Here is a 6,406-nt window from a genome sequence, read left to right as displayed (position 1 = left end):
ATTTACACTTGTATCTTTGAGATAGACTGCTAGAAATGGGAATATTGGGCTAAAAGGCAAATGCATTTGTAACTATTGATAAATTTGCCCTTTTAAAGACTGAACTATTTTGCATTCCCACCAGAAATGTACAAGAGCCTAGTTTTCCCAAAATCTCACTGAGTATATTGTCAAATTTTGAAGTTTTGCCAACAAGTGGGTAAGAAATGTTACTTCAATAAGGACTTTAATTTATATTTTATAATACATTTTTAATGATTATTTTTTCTGGAATATTGCTAATGCTACAGATCTTGCCATTTCACAGATACTGCTGATCCTTAGAAATGGAAATAATTTTATTATATGAATTTGACATTAGTTATCTTCTCTGTTGAATTCTTGGTCAATAATCAATGACATCTGAATTACATATTAATTAATGTAAATTCAGAGACAGGATATCTATATCATGCATTAGCTAAACCCTTATTTCCTTTCCTCCTTTTTTTTTTTGCCATATGATCTATGATTATTTGACCAATAATTAATGCTTTCCTCATTAGCTGACTAAGCAGTCAGCAAAAAACGTAATGGAAACAACTCAGTCAGTGTCACTATTTGCCTGTCATTCAGCATTACAGTTAGTTACAGAGTAAATTTTTCCCTAGATCATTGATCTTAACAATGGATGTTAATTCTCTACCACCTTGGAAAACTGAGCATTGTCTGCAAGTTACACTTTTGCTGATAACATATGCTTTAACAGATACCTGGTAAGTGGAATGAGAAAATGGTGGTTTGTGTGAGTTTGCATTTCTCAACTGTTTTTCATGCCTCTGTTCATACTTGTAATTGAGACTCTTGGGTTAAAAAGACAAACAATTACTGTTAGGAAAGTGTGATAGGTAAGTTGGACAAAGAACAAAGCCTCAATCACAACTGTTGGAAATATTGACATCTGCATAACAGTTTTCTTATTAATGACATTTATCACCAGCTCTCGTGTTTTTTGATGTACATTAATGATCCGTTAATCAGATAATCCCCAGTGTTTGCCAGAGAAATATCAGACTCTGAAAACCTAACTGGTAAGATGCAAAAACTTGCAGCAAGTGGTATATATATATAGGGTGCTCCCATTGGCTTTCCCTCTGCTAGATTAAGGGCAGCTCTAGTTGTAGCCCTTGCTTATGTGAAATGATAGGGGCACTTTCTGGGAGGCAGGAGCACTGGTTTACTAAAGCTGTCATGGTCTGAATGTTAGCTCTTTAATTTCTTTTGAAGTCTCCTGTAAGAGTTTCCTCATTGAAACTTTTGCTTTAGACTGTCAGGGCTTGAGGACAGAGATCATATCCTATATGCCTTTAATCTCTACATGGGACTCATATTTCTTCCCAGATCGGGGGATGCTGAAGCCTTGGAATTTTTGTGTCCTTGTCCAGTAGTTATTGCCCCCACACACAACTGTTTGGGGAGAACTAGTGCACTCCATGAGGGCAGGGATTACATCTGTTTTGCCTATTATTGTATCTCCAGCACTTAGAACAACGTTTTGCACATAACAGATGCTCACTTTGTTGAAGGAATTATCTTTCCTTCCATTAGTGGCTGAGTGTCACAGCCTTGCTCTAGGTTTGCAATCTCCAAGTCAATGAAAAGTCAATCTGGCTGGCTCAGGACCCCCAACATCTCACATGGGTAGAATCTGAAGTTGATCTGTTTAACTGAGCCCAGAGTAAAGTTCAGAGGTATGGCTTTTGCTCTTCTCCCTCTGTCACTACACGTCTTATTATTTTATTTTATTTTTAAAAACTATTTGTTTTTCACTACATGTCTTATGTGTATGATTTGATTGAGTGGGATCTTTCTGAAATGTTACTGGGATTTGAGTCCTACCATTAACCAGCTCATTTGGTGATAGATGAGATCCCCTGCAGAGCTGTAGCTTGCTTTCTCTTTTCTTCTGAGGTAGTTGGCTTCAGTTTCCAGAAGCCCTAGCTTTGTGCTGTGTCCTGGCTATCTCTGAATCCATAATGATGCCATGATGTTATTTTATTATTTTTAAAAAGTTTTTATTTATGCTTGAGAGACACACATAGAGAGAGGCAGAGACATAGGCAGAGAGAGAGAAGCAGTCTCCCTGCAGAGAGCCTGATGTGGGACTTGATCCCAGGACTCCAGGATCATGACTTGAGCCAAAGGTAGACACTCAACCACTGAGCCACCCAGGTGCTCCAGTGCCATGATTTTAACAGTAAGTTTTGCCAGTACCAAAAAAAAAAAAAGTTTTGCCAGTACCCACTAATACTTATTCTGAGGTCCCTACCTATCAGAATGGATTCTTTAATACTGATTCCATCCTGGATCATACATGAATCAATGCCCTCCCAACACACACACACACACACACACACAAACACACACACTTTTGGACTTAAATTTTAAAACACTTTGGGGATTCGTTCTATTACAAATATGCTATCTTAGTCACAGCTCATTCATTCCTGGGGCTTACATTCATCTCCCTGTCAGTTCACCGTTGGATTCCCAGCAGATCTCAAGGCCAGGGCTATATATGGTTATAAGAAAAGCTCCTTTCTTCAGCAGTGCACAAGGACTTCTGGGGGTAAGTAGCAAAAAGATAGCCTGACTTTATTGCTTCAATTCACCCTTATCTGTCCACTTCTTTGAAACAGAAATGTCTTGCTTTCCCTTCCTAAGGCACACAACTTACATATTATTAAAAATAAAAATCAAAGTGTTCCTATGCTTTTGTTCCATTGGCTAGTAATTTAAAGTGGATACGTGAGCCAATTCTGACAAATGAGATGGAAGTGGAACTGACCTGTGGGGGGCTTCTTTCCCCCAAAATAAGATGAAGGCATCTACCTATTTTTATTGGCTTGAACTGGGGAAGCAGCCCTCCTGCAACCTTGAGTTGACAAGTGTGAGGACAAGAGCCAACACACTTAAGCATAGCACAGCAACAAGAGAAATGAGTCCCTTTTGAATATTTTGCAGGTGGACTTATGCCAGCAACAGCCTACCTCTGGGCTCTTTTTGGGGGGGAGGGGAATTGATCTATTACTTGTTTAAGCCTGAGGTTGGATTTTCTTTCACTTGCAAAAGCATGGATTCTGACTTGGAGTTAATTTTCTCTTTTTAGAACATCATACTGGTCTTATTTCTAGCTATTATTCTCATCTGATGCTTCCTGGGACCTCACATTCACACATTCCTGGCCTATCCCTCCCTTGGAATTTTATTTTTCTTTGTGTCCTAAATGTATACTTTCCCTGTCCACCACTGGATGTCCCCCCTACACTTTTCTCTAAAGGCTAAATAAGACTAGTCCACTTCAATATAAATATTATATATATTTTAATGTGGGAAATGATGATTTATGGAGGACCGACTACATGTCAGGCAACCATTCCAGGTATGTCGGGCATCCAGTTACCTCACTGACTCTTCAGAGAGTTGCAAACAAAAGTGATGGCTGTGAATAGAGTCAAGCACTCCAGCTCTTTAAGCAGAAAGGGATTGGTTTCCTGGTACAGGGTAGCTTACAGGATTTCTGAGAGTGCCAGGGACTCAGGTTAGGTGCTGCACAGCTTACTTAAAGAAACACTGGAGCACACTATGGACTGTCAGCACAGAACCCCCACTGCTCCCTGCGCATGGAAGCTCTGGGCTCCTGTGACACTGGAGCACGACCAGTGGAACTTTCGCCATAGCAGCCCTGAAGGAATCCTGTGCCTGCACTACGAGAGTCCACGGGTCCCTGGGCAGCTGCCTCTCCATGGGACTTTTTTCACCTTCCAAGGAGTCTTCCAAACTTGCTTGGCAAAACCTGGCCACATACACATGGATATGGAACAGTGGCCACAGGGGAGTCTAAAAAGCTGAGTTCTTCATTTTCCAGCATCTTGAGTGTAGCATGGCAAGCTACAAAGGCTTGCAACTGGCGTTGAATGAGCCAATAGGAGGACCTGATTCAGACTTCCTTAAAGAAAGATGTTTCTTTACAGGGGAGCTAGTTAACTGGCTCATTGTCACAAGGCAGAGAGAACAAATGGATTGTAATTCAGTGGCATCTCCAGAACAGGAGTAGTGGTAGAATGATTGAGGTGGAATTTCCAGAATGAGGAACGTCGTGAATGAAGGATGCCTCTGTTGGCTGAGAGAGGGAAATAGTGGCTTCTTGCCATAGGCTGAGGAGTTATTCCTGAAATTTCTTTTAGGTAGCTCCATAAATAAACATTAAAATATTCACACACTTCTTTAAATAAGACGATGGCCTGCTTTAAAGAAATTAAATCCTTAAAAGTTTTGTTTTAACCCATTTTAAATGTACTTCTGGAGGTAAATGGCCAGATGAAACCTTCCTTCTGCTCCTATGTGAGTATATGGGGAAAGCCAGCCTGTGGGACGTCCCTTCTATGTTGCTGTGACCTAAGTGAAATGTTGAATAAAAGCCCTTCTAGCTGGTTATGGAAAGTCTTAATGAACTGAAAGGCTGGAGGAATGCTGTCTAACTGCTCTTATATGCATCACCTTAATAATGGACACATTTTTAATATCTTAAAAATAGAAACAACCCTGTAATTTTCTTCATTAATTATTCTGTGCTACATTGTTAGGGTTTTCTTTTTCTTTCTTTCTTTCTTTCTTTCTTTCTTTCTTTCTTTCTTTCTTTCTTCTTTCTTTCTTTTTCTTTTCTTTTCTCTGTGTGTGTGTGTTTCAAAAGTATTTCAGGGATTTTATTTATTTTTATTTTTTTATTTTTTATTTTTTTTAATTTTTATTTATTTATGATAGTCACACAGAGAGAGAGAGAGAGAGAGGCAGAGACACAGGCAGGGGGAGAAGCAGGCTCCATGCACCGGGAGCCCGACGTGGGATTCGATCCCGGGTCTCCAGGATCGCGCCCTGGGCCAAAGGCAGGCGCTAAACCGCTGCGCCACCCAGGGATCCCAGGGATTTTATTTTTTATAAAATTTTTTTACTTCATGTATTAAAATGTATACCAGGGCAAAAAACAAATCGTGACCTGTATCATAAATACAAAACTAACAAGTTTTCAAAACATACAAGACACATACAATGTAAAAAAAAGTCTTTGGGCAGCCCGGGTGGGCTCAGCGATTTAGCGCCGCCTTCAGCCCAGGGTGTGGTCCTGGAGACTCAGGATCGATTCCCCCGTCGGGCTCCCTGCATGGAGCCTGCTTCTCCCTCTGCCTGGGTCTCTGCCTCTCTCTCTGTGTCTCTCATGAATAAATAAACAAAATCTTTTAAAAAATCTTTATATGTACAAAATGCAATGTAATTTGCATTACCTTTCAATGGCAATGTTCATTAATTTAGTAGCACCAGCTAGCTGACAGGTTGTCCAAGAGGCTGTCAAGGGCATTGACAAGTGACGAGGATATTGCTTCTCCTGAAGGATCTGGGGGGCTTTTCACCCCCACTCACAGGGTACTGACAGCTGAGAATGTCAATCCACTGGCAGGGAGTCTCCAAGTGGCAGATTGAACATTTCCTGCTGCTGCCAGAAACCCAATACTGCAGAGTGAAGCTCTTCTTTGCATTCAGCACCCCTCACCCCCATTCATTTTCAGAGCCTGTTTTTCTTTTGACAACACCTCTCAGAACTGTGACAAGTGTACAAATGAACTGTCTATTCCTATCTTGCTGTACAGCAACATGTCTACTATCTTAAATCCTCAAACATAGCAGCTTCTAGTTCATTTTCTTGATGTCTTCATTATGGTAGCTGTACCGGGGGTTATCAAATCAAATTTTCATTAGTGAACATATCAAAAGACAAAGTACGTCTCTCTGCAGGATTGCGTAGCTTTCATAAAGTTTACGATGAACTTACTTTAAATGAATAATGGTTTTCTCAGCAACATCACCTTACAAATGGGGAATTTCATGCTTATAAAAAAACTAGTCTCATTATGTAAGTAAAGACACTCAACAGAATGCAGCAGATTAAGAAAAAAAAACTTAAAGGAAAAAGGAACATCATTCATAATTTTAGCACATTTCAGCACAGATATCAGATTCAGTGTTTGTTGGACTGAAAATCATATTATTTAAACATTAATTCTTCTAGGTCCTTAGGCCCAGTAAATAGGTAAACCTAGTAAATAGTAAACCATTTTACAATGTCAGGTCTGTTGCTTTCAGCCATTTTTTGCAAAAGGATTTTGCTGTTTGCTCATCAGTTTAGTATATTTTGCTGAAGACTTCTGTTTGACAGTAGATCTCACTACTTTCAGACTATCTGATCGACAAGAGGCTTAACTGGTGTTTGAGTTTTATCCTATTGTTTGTGAGCCTGGGACTGAATCTTATCTCCAGAACCAGGCCTGCTGCCTGAGCCATCATACATTGTCAGTACCAGAGTGAGTTGACC

The sequence above is a fragment of the Canis lupus genome, chromosome 25 (assembly GCF_048164855.1).
Source record: "Canis lupus baileyi chromosome 25, mCanLup2.hap1, whole genome shotgun sequence".
In the NCBI taxonomy this organism is placed as follows: Eukaryota; Metazoa; Chordata; class Mammalia; order Carnivora; family Canidae; genus Canis; species Canis lupus.
The sequence above is the reverse complement of the archived record's forward strand: the minus strand, read 5'-3'. Positions refer to the sequence as shown.